Below are 14,585 nucleotides of genomic sequence, written 5' to 3' on the forward strand. Positions count from 1 at the left end.
ATGTTATAGAGGTCAAAAGTACCAGAAAGACTCAAGTCCTACACAAAAAAAAGGAGAAAAAATGGCTAAGAATATGAGGAGTTGGAAGAAGAAGAAGAGATGGAAAGATGCAAAAGGAAGCTGCAGTGCTGTGTGGGGGAGGAAGGATAGCAAAAGTTTTGGTTGAGTCTTCCCCCATTTGATGAGAAAGAGAAAATGTTTGTATCGGGTCAACTGTGAATAATCCATCATGTTCTCTGTGAGTGCCGGGGACTGGCCTTACCGAAAGCACTTGACCCCTAGTGCAGTCTCGCTTGACCTTCTGGGGGCAGCCTCTCTGTGATCAATCAGTACCAGAGGTTTTCAAAATGTCCGATAGAAAAGAGAAAGGAATTGTAGAGAGAAAGAGAGAGTGCAAGAAAGACTCAGAGAGAGGGAGAGGAAGAGTCATCAGATGAAGTATTGCAGATTTCAGTGATTTTGAAGAATGCGGAATTCCAAAGTAATAACAAGTAATGATATGAGAAGAGTAAATAAATGAGTTGTTTATGACACTATGAATGTTTTACTGAATAAGGTCATGTGTAACATTCTCATATGTTCACTGTTGATAGATTTTTCTCTTTAAAGTACAATTCACATCGCATCAGTTTCGATGAAACCTGTGCCATTCTGTTTGTGTGATTATATGATGCTAACTGCATATTACAGCCAAATTGAACATGTTCACCTGGTGAGAAATTTAATTAAAAATCTAGCAGGGAAATATGGTTGCTGGAGTTTGGAAGCATACACAGGAAAGGAAATTTTGAGCACAAGAATTTACTTGATATCAAATAGTAGTGCTCTGGTATTTTTGTAATCAAATCAGGTATTATGATAAGATAAGTAGAATATATGAGCAGAAGAATATGAGGATGAGCCCCATCTGATAGCAAGTCCAATGAAGGTGCACTTGAAGAGACAACACATGTATGTTTGGAATGGGAGAGTTAATTTTGGTGGTCAGACAGCAACTGGAGATGAAAGCAAAGAGAAGGAAAGAATTCAGAGTGGATGATGATAGAGCTATTTTGAAGTGATGTTGTCACTGCTCTTTATTTCCCCAACATCCCCCTCCCCCTTCCCCCCAGACTGTCATTGCCAGCTTCGAGAGAGTACGGAGGTGGAGGGGAAAGAGGGTAGTCAGCCATTCGGATGTTTTACTTTCTCAGACCATCCACCTTGTTTGATCTAGGTGGAGTGTGTACTTGAGCCTCCTTCTGGTTTAAAATGTTGCTTTTTTTGCCCAAATGGAGGGGAAACCGGCAGAGGAGGCGTACGCGCTGACCACAAGTGGCACTGAGGTTGGGTTAGACCGCCTAACTAGAGAGTTTTCTTTGCCCCTAGAAGGAGGTTTTGTAATCAAGGTGCTCGTTCCACTTTGCTTAGAAACTGATGCTGAGGTCATGTGACTGGTAAAATATAAATATAATTCAGAGATTTGGGGCAATGCTAAAAGTAGCTTTGTGGGATTTGTAGGATCAATTTTGACCCTCCAACAAATTGATATAATTTTTTGTTTTGATCTCAGTAGTGCCACTTTGAGTAAGATTTCCAATGATTAAATATGAAACCTTTCGGTTGTTGTTTGATTCAATTCAATTTGGTTCAATTTTATTTCATTGTCTTTTTCCACAGAACATAACATTAAAATTTCAAATGATCTTGAGTACTTAATGGGAATGCAAACCCAAAGAGCAGTGTGGATTGAGTAAAAGCATTAACATTAATTGAACACATCAGTGACAGTTTGAGGAAAATCGGACAATCGATGCAAAAGTTATGAATTTTTAAAGTTTTGGTGTTGGAACCGCTGGATGAGGAGACTACTAGAGGTTATGACGTATGAGTGGACAACAATATAAAGAAAATATAAAAGGAATTCAACAAAAAAAAATCACTTTTACAGCAAAATGAAAGAGAACTTAACTAACCGCTTTCAGAAAGCAGGGGGAATAAGTGCTACCCTTAACATATGTCAGTATCAAGTTGATGGAATGTGTAATTTTCATGGAAAATGAATTTCTATTGAATTCCTTTTATAATTACTTCATGTTGTAGTCCTCTCATACGTCATAACCTCTAGTAGTCTCCTTACCCAGCAGTTTCAACACCCAAATTTTAAAAATTAATAACTTTTGCATCGATTGCCCAATTTTCCTCAAACTTTCACTGATGCGTTCTACTGATGTTGCTGCTTTCACTCAATCCGCATTGCTCTTTGGGTTTACGTTCCCTTTAACGGTTGACTGTACAATGAAAATTAGGGGTATTTAACAACAAAAGAAGAAAGTAAAATATCTATACCTCTTATCTTTCAGCAGTATCATGGACTCATCATCAAAAGTCATTATCAGTTGTTTAAATAAAGAGTGAATCTGTCGACAAAACAGATAAGGAGTATGAAGCAAGTGGTATCACAATCTTGTGATAGCTATGGCTGTTTCCATATGCCAGTGATTAATGATGTTAATTGACTTGTGTCATTCACCCAATCTTAAAATCATAAATATTTGTCTCATTTTGCCTGAATGCATATCCTGTTCTTGTTCTTGTTTCCATTGCTTTCCTCACAAGAATAACACTTTCTGCTTGTGGATAAGAGTGCCCAGGACAAATGTAATGCAACATGTCAGTTTAACACAGCGGTGCATATTGTGACATGACCGTAATAATTGCAGTCAACAAAACAAAAATTCACAAGACAATTCCTTGTTTGCTATCAAAATAGTGGCTTAGCTGGGCAAAGGAACTGAATATTTTCCAACGACATGTAGCCTTCCATCAGCTGGAAGGCACTCTTGGAAAAGATACTGCTGTTGTTCTTGGATGATATAAGATTTGGCTTGTATCATGTGGATGAATCTGTCATATCTAGTGGGTGATTGGTTCCCTCCGCCTACCCTCATTTTGAGTGGTAAGGGTGTTGAGTTGCGTATAATTTCATAAAATAATAGCTTGTAGCACTGATGCTTCGTCTAATTTTGTGTAGACGCGTCAACTTACACTATTGTCAAACAAAGCAAGATTGAAAAAAAAAATTACGAAAGGATAACAGACTGATCTCAAAGTTACCTCTGTCCCTTGCCCCCCCCCCCCCCCCCTTTTCTTCCCTCCCTACTCTTAACACAGTATCAGGCATGTTTTAACATCTAGAAGTAATGGGGAGGGGCTGGGGAAGTATCTTGTTTAAGGGACCATCTCTCTCTTTGTCCTGCTGGAAGATGAAAGTGCCGTGTTCCTCGCGGCTGAGATGAAGGAGGCCCAGCATCCTTGATGCCTGCCACCTGTTTAGGAGAGAAAACAAGAAAAGAAAAGAGAAAAATCATTTGAAATTCAGTCTGGTGCAATTCAGAGATATTTTCAGAAAGTTTGCAGCTTTCCATAATTATCAAACCTCAGTATGATACTGTTCGCTTATAAAAGAGATGGGGTTGCTCTCCTGTAGAATTGAGTTGGTACGTGGTACAATGTAAGTTTCCATAACATTTTAGATTAGTGAAAGAAATAGAAACAAGTTACCCTAGAACAAAAGGATTGTTTTCATTTTTTTCCCCTATCTTCAGTCTGTTAGGCGTCTGTCTGTTATGGATGTTGTGTCAACCACATTAGAAGTGAGCAATCATTTGTCAGCAGTAGTTATGATTTTTGATTTATAGTTTAAATGGAAAAAAACAACGATCTTTGATCTGTCTTGTCTGGGGATGGGATAGTTCTCATTTGTTCTGGAACACTGAATACTGCTAAAATCATACTGCTATAGAGTTTTGTGCCTTCCATCATATTAAAGCATAGAAAAGCAGTCACAAATGTGTATCTCAGGTGATTGGTTCATAATTTGAATGATGTGCAATTGCTGAGAATTTAATCTTATGAATATCAACATTGAAGTGTGACAAATAAATGTACATAATATTAGCCTTATTCCTTGCACCGTTTTCAATCTAGCATCTAGTATGTGTGTACTGCCCCTTATGGTATGCATATATACTTTTACTGGAATGGGCTTTCTTCGGGTATTATTTGTATATTTTGTGAAGCATTTATCAACAGAATGTAATGTCAAGTTCTTTGAAGTGCTTCTTTGGTAGTGAGCACTAGCTAGCTAATGTTTTTCATGCTATACCCCATGATTGTATGGAGAAATTCTCCCTCATGAACTGACAGACATGTATACCGGTATGCAAACCGCATCTATGTGTGTCATGGGTTAATGTGCTTGCAAATGATATGAGATGGAGGGTATGTGTGTGTGTGTGTGTGTGTGTGTGTGTGTGTGTGTGTGTGTGTGTGTGTGTGTTTGTGTGTGTAGGTGTAGGTGTGGATGAGTGTAATCCTCATGGAAAAGAGATGATCTAATAATGAGGAATAATGACACCGAGGGAGAAGGCAACATGGAGGAAACAGGGATGAGATGGAGGGCTCATGGGAATGACTTGACACCTGGGAAGGCTGGAGATAAGTGTGAGTTTCCTCCGATTAATGGTTCTAATCAAGTCGTCAGACCAAAACCAATCAGGGTCTTTCCCAAAGCCCAACAGATTCATGGGGTGGAGTGTGGTATCAGTATGCCATCTGCAGGCTGAGATAATCACAGCCCAAAAGATGGTCGTCCCCCTGCCTTAGCTTTATGTGCAAATCTGAGGAGAACCTGCTCCTTATATTGGCTACTTTCTTTCTCTTATTGGTAAAACCCGTTGAGGATGGTTTGATTTTGCTACAACACGCATTTCCCATAGACACTTGCCCGAGGATACTCGGGTCTCGTCTTCAACGGGCTAAGGTTTACAAGCTGATGTACTTTGTTCAATGTGTGGTTGTAGCAGTACATTACAGTGTCAGTGGAGGGCTGGCAAAAGTATAAATGTATGGCCTCCCCCTTTTTCCATTTGGTATTTACCTTTCCAACCATTACTGCACTGTTTTTATCATGTGAGGCTACTATACATGTTCACATACAACTTCATGCCGTATACCCACCATACATCTTACTGCTACACTCCACGCAACTGCAAATCTCACATTATACTGATGCACAAAAACAAACAAACAAACAAACAAATAAACAAAAATCATGACAAGAATACACCGTGACACAAGACACCACTGTAACATCATTCATTCAATGACAAACTCATCTATTACTGTTCATATTTTGTTTTGGCTTTGTTTTTTTTTGTGCAGCCGATGCTGTGACAAGAAAAGCTGCGGCAATAGGAACGAGACTCCATCAGATCCAGTAATCATAGATAGGTAAGTCCTCATGTGTAATAGATTATTGTATTTATTACATTATGTTTATGGGAACATGCCTGAGATCTTGAAAGAAGGGATGAATACACTGAACAAATGAAATTTGAAAACCACACACTTATCAAGAAATTACTGTTCATCTGTTGACAATATTAGTGAAAATGAGAAATCATTTTTAGATTATTTTTCTTTTTGGTAATTCTTTGCATTTATGGTCTTTATATCTTATAGCAGAAAATCAAATTACTCACACTTGAAATATCTTATTCATGGCAAGTTGTGTGGGAGCTTGCCGAACCACTCTGCTATATTATATGCTCTATTCTCAGGGGCAAATGGAAATGAAGTGGAGTGTTAGATATTAATGTGGATTTTTAAAGTTGTTACACATCAAAGCTTTAGTATGGTTTCCTGAAACCACTTGGAAAATTATTGCCAGATTTCACTTTTTATTCATAATTGTAGGCAAGATGACATTTTTGCAATCGGTTTGTGAGCAAGAGAGTGATAGGCAGGGGCTTATTTTTATGACCACCATTTCTTTTTCTGTTCAAATTAAAGAAACCTCACTTTCAGAGACAAATGAAGTAGTCACATAAGTTGCACTTATTCACATCAGTGATGTTCACTCTTTGCATGCTTCCAACACACTCCTTCCCTCTTTGGTTCCAGATTTTTCACTTTTAGTCCATTGTGGTTCTTAGATTTGAGGAAAAAAAAACAGTACAGGGATAATTTCAACAATTCTAATGCTTAGAAAAAGAGAAAAACAAATCGTCTTAATGCAAATGTCTATTCATCTTTTGATTTGTAATTGTGACAAAAGTATGTGAATGACCAGTCAAGCAGCATGTATTTGTTCTGACATAAATGATAATGTCTTATGTCAAGTGTGAAGGCACAAAGTCAGGATTCGCTGGCCGGTACCAGAGAAACTCCTCTTGCATATATATTCAACAGTAATCCAATCATTTCTTGAAAATATTGAGTAGGCAATATGACAAGACTGCAGTGCAAAAAAAAAGAAGAGATTTGCAGAAATATAAAGATATGATTTATGGCTGGTAAATAGTTAGGCTATGACTGAAACATTTGACTGTAAAAAACAATGGATTCAGTTTGCCTATGAAACAGTAGAGTGGTTAGCGTGTCACTGCTGATGACAGAGTGGCGAAGTATGTGTAAAGTGTTTATTGATAAAACTCTCTTTGATGACCCACGTTCAAGTGCTTTGAAGCACTGCCAGTGGAGTGGGTTACTCTCCCCCGTATATCATCGGAGTGATATTGTTTATTTCCACACGCGGGCTGCAGCACTTGCGGAAAACCAAATAAAGTTTACGGAGGAGGTAGATGATGGGGAAAAAAACCCCAACTCAACCCAACCCATCCATCCTCTCAACGTTGTATTGATATTATTACTGGTCAATTTGCTGGTAATGAAGTTAATGATCTTTGGCCTATCCAATTCTTTGAAGGAGGAAATTTATTTCTCATTGTCTTGTGGACAGCCATATACCACTTTTCAGTCTTCTTTATCTCATCATGTATCATCTCTGGCAGTTTTTTTTTTTCTTTCTAAGTCATGAAAGAGGGATGGTCTGAAATACAATATTTTGTGCATTCCTTGAGTATTACTTTCTCAGAATTATAGTTTTAAAAAAATTGTGTACTATAGGGCATTGTGGAATGATGGAAAAACTCAACAAATTCATAATCTAGCAGATTTGTTTGTTTGCACTTTCATTTGGAAAAGCAGTATACATTTATGACAAAGACCAGAAAATGATAAAAATGTGCAAATGGGTGAAAGGAATCAACACCAGTTTTGGATTTTTTTTTTTGTAGTATGAGAACTAATAATGATAAAAATGAATCTATGTGTATATATTTTACTGTGCTGCAAAAGCTCCCCAATGCAATTTTGCTGCACTGCACTAATTAATTTGAATAAGTAGATATTAAATAGATATTAAATGCATAAAACATATCAATCTACTTTACCACAAAGAATAAATGAGTGAATAGATTCTTAAAAAGGTAGAGGGAGGGAGAGAGAAAAAAAAATCTGTGGCATTGGCAGTGACAGAGATGGTTGTGAGTAATTTACTCATTTCAACACTTGGGACTGGGAGAACGAGCATTTCCTAATATTTGTTGCCGAAGTGCAATGAGTAGACAAACTTTGGACACATGGATGGGATTGCTCGGCCTTGCCCATGGTTTGTTTAGTCATTCTGGGTGAGCTGTCGGCCCACTTATAATTTTCAGGTTGTCACTGACTTGTCTAGCTAGCCAAGGGAAGTGGTCCATTGTAGCCAGTGTTAATCCCCAATCACCTCCATTGAGGATCCTCAGAGGACTTTGTCTGTCCGCAGCATTCTCGGCCCTGTGACAATGGAAGAGACGGAGAGATAGAGAGGGAGAGATGAGAGGAAGAGAGTGAGAGATGGGAAGAGTACAGGAAAGACAGGAACAGATACTTGATGAGGAAAGGTGATGAGCAAGAGATGGAAGAGAGGAAGAAGAATTAGGGAAGGAAGAAGAAATAAAAGATAGACAGACATGAGAAAGCACAAAGATGAGAGGAAAGATTTACAGAGAATGAGCATAGGGTGGAAGATTAAATGGGCATAAGTCCCCCCCCCCCCACAAAAAAAAGAGAGAAAAAAGATGGAATATATATACAGTAAGAGGAAGAAAAATAGGAGAAAGGATGTATTGGAAGGAGAGAATCTAACTGAAAGACAAATGACAAAAATCAAAGGATGTAGGAGGGGATTTTTCATTGTGTCCAAGGATAGCAAAATACAACAGTAAATATAGATAAAGAAATAAGTTGGATTTACATGATTTTTCTCTGGTCAGTAATATATGAAAAAAAAATACAGTAGACATATATTTTGAAACTTACTTTCCCACCTTCAAGACCTGATAATTTTCAATAGAGCTTACACATGCCACAATGGATTTCTGTATCCAGCTGGTTAACTGACAAATGAACTTGACTGAAGACATAGAAATGTCATCAAAGTAGTATCTATTTACATCTCCAAATCACATCCATTAGAGTGGTATAAGAGTTATTTCAATGTAGAATGCAGAAGCCTACATGGTAGCACAATGTATCATATGAGATATCACTGATGTTACATTTCTAAAAAGTTTTGTTCACATAGTGCTTACAGACATTAAAATTTTGATTGAGATTTAAGCTGGAAAGAAAAACAAATATGAAAAAAAAAATCAAAGGCTTTCTCTCCCCAAACCCCTCACCCCTTTAAAAAAAAAAGAAAAGAGAGAAAAAAGAAATGCGCTATCATGCTGGATGACATCTATCTATGAACGGTACTTGCAGTTCCCCGCTCCTAAGGCCATACCTGGGTCACTAGGCAGGAGGCATTGTTTCCCTTTTGTCCAGCCAGGGTAACCTTTACCAATCTGTGATTCACCTCACCGTAAGTGCACCTTGATGAAAGACTAACCTGTCATTAAAGGGAAGGGTCCTCACCTGTGTGTGTGTAACTAGAGAGTTCCAGTGACAGTTCATTAATCCATCTGAATATGTCATCTTTTTTAAAAGTCATCTTCCTTTTCTTAAATCTTTCTCAGACTCACTTATTCTCTATTCATGAAAGTACAGGGTAAGCAAGAAATATATCCTTCATTATTTGCGTCTGGCCTCATCTGAAACACCTGTTTACTTCAGTTCTATTTGACCATTGCTTTCTATCACTTGAATGTTTTCTGGGCTCTAGATTTATGTAGCATTGCAACGATGATGTAATTAAGAGAAATATCACTACATGATTGATGAGATTTTTTCCTTTACTCTCTTGCTTCCTAGTCATAGCTTTTGCATTTTCCAGGCATTACCTCTTATCCTCATATAAAATTTTGTTCTGCTTCATACAAAAAGAAAGTTATGATCAATATAATAATTACTAAAGACAACTTGTTTGCTGAGCAACTGAAATATGCATATCATTCTCTTGTAGCAAAATCGACACTCGAGAATGAAGGAGAATGATAACCAAAAGTCGTCAGGAGTTGGCCGGAATTACTCACAACATGTTCAGAGGGGAAGACAGTGACGCTTTGATACAAAAAAAGACAGACAGAATGCTCTTCTTCCGTTCTCCCCCTCCTCCTTTTTTTTTTTTTTTTTTTGCCCCCCCCCCCCTCCTCCTCTTCAAAGTTGATGGAATGTAACAAGGCAATCAGAAGATATGATGATAGACAGGGAGATTCCCGTATCCGGTGTCATCTTTCTCCCTGGCCACTGGAATAACACTATTTTGGTCAAAATGATGAGAGATCCTATTAAAAATGCTGTTTCTAGCACAGTGAAATCACTCGGACGGGCTGATGACAGTGCCTTAATGACAGCCATTTCGATGACGTGGGGGGGGGGGGAGGGTGGTTGGAGGAGGGGGAAGGGAGGGGAGGAATAATTTTAGTGGTACTTAAAGAATGAGGAGGGGGGCAATATGTGCACTGAATATTTGGGTACGGCATCATGCATGCAGGTGATCGTGTGATTTATGCTGTAGTGCAAATCATGTATAAAGTCATAAGATGTGATTTTTTCAACTGATATCAGCAGATCTTCTGAAAAATATCATCAAATTTTGGAAACATATTGGCAGAAAGATTTGGGGATACCTGTCAGATACAGTGCTTGTACAAGGGGACCAACTGTATCTTGTGACAATTTTTTCTTGCAGAATGTATTTGAAGGAATGGTACAGCAGGTGGCACATCCTACATTTGCTGTGTAGGTTAATATCAAAATATGTCAGAGAAATATTTAGTGAAATGTACCATAGCAAGAGTATTATGCAGTACCAGTAATGACATTGCAGCTCTCAAAGTGAAATCATTTGCATATAAGATTGGTTTGATTAAAATGCATCCAGTGATCCAAGAATTGAAAGTGCTTATCTCCTGTCATTATGCATGATGTATATCGTGCTAATAATATTTTTAAAGCTGCATTCAATTCAATACCACACTTGAGTAATACCCTTATTAAGGCAGAATCATATTTCTTTCCCATCTTTATTAGTTTTCTAAATGAACCAAAAGGTTAATGTAAGAGAGACGAGAGCCCCCCCCCCCAAAAAAAAAAAAAAAAAAAAAAACGAAAAAAAACAACAACCCTATAGGAAATGAATAAGAAATGTAGAATCAATCCATGGTTGCCAAGTAAAATTGGTAGTTGAATAGACTCTCTGGCTTAATTTCCTTATTATCTATCATAGTTTGCTATTATTATTTTTTTTTCAAAGAATCACATGTTTGTATGTCACTGCGATATTCATGGAGGCTTTTGTGTGAAGGAAACTTTTTTTTTTCCTCACAGCTGAGTGCTTTCATGTTTGAAATGTATACACTTTTGGTTCATTCAACTCCGACCTGTAACGATTTCCGAATATTTATACCGGGAGATATTTTTCTCTTTTTTCCCCTCTCCTTCTTCTGTGGACTCCACCATCACACAGACTCTTCCAATCAGAGAGGGCATGAACCCTTCTGACTAAATGAGGAAATTTGGGCCGCATCACCATAGCGCTGGATTGGCCCAGTTTCCGCGGTAACCAAATATGCCCATACCCATATTTCCGTCTTCAGCCACACACATACCTGACCGCTCTCCTCGTCTCAAAGAGAAAAGGTGTGAAATGATCAACAGAATCTTGCTTTTCTCTAAATTATGTCTTCCATCTCGTAAAGGGATAGTATGTACTTGAGATATCTAGACAAGAGAGAAAATGCAATTTTGGTGAAATAATCAACAGGAAATTGTTGGTGTCAAGTGGTAAATGTTAAACTAGTTTTATGCCAGAGTCATGAATTAATGATAAAAAAGATATGCACCAGAAATATCCTGACTCTTACCCAGGTAATAACTTGAAATATTCAGTGTCAAGTTATCATTTGAACACTGTATTCACTGCTGTATCCCTGTACCGTAGTATATATGTAGGCCTATGTCTCATGCTCCATGGAGAGAACTTAGCAAGGATAGCTGTTCACATGCATCCAGAATTGATTGTTTTTGAAAATTGAAAGTTTCTTTTTTTTGTAGTGCAATTTTTCTTTTTTTTTAAATCCTGTAATGCAACTAGATCTAGGATGAGGGGGCACCCAGCATCAAGCTGCAGTTACTTTATAGGCTTGGGAAGTTTGGAGATTTACAATGCTTACAGCTGACAGAAAGAGTTTTTCAGTGCGAATAGAATCAAAGTTTGCATCGCAATTCAAAAAAGATAACTCCTGCATGTGAATGGGCCTGACGTTGCTGCCATTGGACTTTCATACTTGAGAAGATAAGGACAGGATGAGATTCGTGTGAACATGACATCACTCTCACAGAATCAACAAAGATAGATAGAGACTTGGTTTAAATGTTTGGATTCGATCGTCGCCCTCTATTGTGTCCAACGGCAATCTCATTGAGAATGTATAGCAGGTGGAAAATTGATATAGCTGTTTGACCTGTCTCTAAGGTCATGCCTCATAGGTCAAAGGTCATCCCAGGTAGAGGATGGTCAGTGGTACTCAGGGAGATTCTGTAACTGATCAATGAGAAACTGATCAAGAGGAAGCTTCTCGTCTATTCATATTGAGTTATGCATCTATCGCATTATACATATGTTGTGTGAAAGGAAAGTTTAGACTTTTATAGAGACTCATGGAGAGGATGTTGCAGTTTGTTTTAACATGTTATTTTTGTATAGTTCTCGACGGGCGATAAAACATGCAGAAAATGTTATGCATACCAGACAATTAGTCCCTTTTGAGTCTTGATGTATTGTACAGCGTAATGGCTGTGTTGCTTGAGACTGAAGGACAGCTGTTTGTTTAAATCCTGTTGGATGAATAGATTGTTGAAACACCTCGCTTAGAATTTTTTTAAAAATAAGTAAAACCAATGTTTGCTTCTGTGATACATTGTTAATATTCTTGCAAGTTTATTGTTTCATTCATTCGCAGTCCTCTCTCTTTGTGAGGTTGGTGGTGGCCTTTTTCAAGTCCACATTCAATTACTGCTGCCTCTGACCCTGAGGATCTTTCTTTACTGGATCGACAGCGAATTCCTCCCAAGCTCGCTCCGCCTGCTCTCCCATGTTTTCCCCCCCAATGTCAGAGCTTTTAAGATCCATTAGCTGTAGACCCCTGAAAATTTGACTCCCCCAATTCTTCACCAATCGCACACACAGAATTCAAGCTGAATTCGGCTGCTAAGTATGTTTGCATAAATAGCATTTCTATGGGGCCGGCTGTTGACTCGATGGAAATATTCCTGTCTGTGAATTAGTGAGCTCTGCTGTCTTCCATCTGCTTTGTTTCCTGGACAATGCCCCTCATTTTTTTTTTTTTGGTAGTGTGGGTTTGGGTTTGCTTTTTTTTTACTCCCCTCATCGGACAGCTTCACCATCTGATTGTATTTTCCCGGTATCTCTATACTAATTCCATTTAGCTTCATGTCATGTTTGAATGGATGAGCTATTCACTCAGTTCCAGTATGTATTTTAAGTTCTAACCATTGAATTAGAATGGAAGAAATACTGACACGCATTTATTATTTAAAAAAAAAAAGATGCTTTTCTTACAGGTTGAAAGAAAAAAAGTTTTGATGTTCAGTGATGTGATGTGATGTGTGTGTGAGATGTTAATTTACAAGGTTTGTATAATATTTGTATAGGAAATGAATTGAGCCTGCATTAACAATATGTCAAAAGTAATCACAGGATGTCAAGTAATGCAAGGATGTTATTTTCCATATTTAAGACATGAAGGTATTAAGAGAAACAATTCACTTCACCCATTCATCGCAGTTTTATGACCTAATGCAAATTTAATAGACTTTGTACTGCACTGGGCTGGTTCCTGCAGGCAGTTATGTTTGCTTATAGCGTGCAATAACAAATTGGCACATAAACTTAGCTCGGAAGTGTTTCACTTTTTAGCAAGACAGAGAGCCATCATCAGAAGAATTCTTCATCCATGATCTCGGTGTTGGAAGTCATCCCTGGGATGGAAGATACATCTCCACATATTTATGAGAGGTTTTTTTGCTCCTGTTCTCTGGGAGTTGGGTCAGTTCAGGAGGATTGTGGCCAACCTTGAATTCTTTGGCAGTCTGGATCAGGGGAAGGGAGCAGCTGTGCGGCTGGGGTAGACCGCGCGATGTCAACACCAGTTTGCCGAGGAGATAGCTGCCGTAATCCGTCTGAGTATTGCGGGGGAATTGTTCCCCTAAAACCAGCAGACAAATCGAATCTGGAAAGTGTGTTTTACAAGCGGGATAGAATTGGGAGATAATAGCTTCTCCCCATTGGTTGCACACTGCCAGACAAGCCAACACTCTAGAATAACAGTGTCGTAAAAAGTCCCTGGCGGACAGTTAAGAATTTAAAACAACCCCAGTCTGAAAGTGATTGGCAATATCTCCCTCCGGTTGACACAATTGACCCTTCAACCCCCACCCCCTTATCTCCCTATCCCAAATCTGCAGAACTCTGTACCCCATCAAGACATATATTCTGACTGGGAGATAGAAGATCTGCGAGTGTTTCTTGAGGTTGCAGCCGTTTCTTGTTCACCTTTCCTTTTAACTGCAAATGAACCGTCATACTTGACTGTGCCTCGATTTCTAGTGGCGTTTCAATCACTCTAGGGAAAAAAGAGAGACTTTTGGGCTCGACACCTTTATAATCTTTGACATATGAGCATGACACAGGCCGACTTTTCTCCATCTATTGCAATGTGGACTTGTTAACAAGCCAATCTTGTGGATTTAGACCAGGAAGTTTTCGGGCTAACCAGTTAATCTGTGCTAGATCCACCCCATCTAGTTGAATTTAGGATGATTTAGAGATCTCGAGGGAGCAGGGCAGACAAGATAAACTTGTGTCCTTCCTGAGGCCGCTGCACCCATTGTCTGTATTGTGACTCACCTGAACACGGGTGAACCAGTCTCTTTTCGCTGCTCGTTTGGCACAGCAACGTAATTGGTTGTGATGTGTGGACCACGTAGTGTGGAAGGGGGGCATCCAAGGGCCGGAGAAGGGGGTGGGGGAGGGGGAGGGGAGGGTTGTGTGGGGTGGGGTGGACTGTCCAAAAAACCTGTCCATGCACGTGGGGTTTTCCCTTGTACACTGTAGATACGTGGAGGGTGGAACGGCTCCTTGGTGCAAAATTGAATGTAAGTAGTGAAGCAACAGAAGCAGTGTCTTTTAATAGCTATGACCAGAAAAGGCAAAACATTTGAAAATAAGTCAATGTCATATGAATGTTACTAAG

General features: G+C 38.8%; 1 pseudogene; it reads left to right on the top strand.

The window, feature by feature from the left end:
* The window catches only part of LOC139715743 (transcription factor COE1-like), a 148,952-nt pseudogene that overhangs the window by 44,597 nt on the left and 89,770 nt on the right, over positions 1-14,585 (top strand).

Source organism: Diadema antillarum, unplaced genomic scaffold (assembly GCF_040938485.1).
Source record: "Diadema antillarum isolate AM-2024a unplaced genomic scaffold, OU_Dant_1.0 scf00000054, whole genome shotgun sequence".
Classification (NCBI taxonomy): Eukaryota; Metazoa; Echinodermata; class Echinoidea; order Diadematoida; family Diadematidae; genus Diadema; species Diadema antillarum.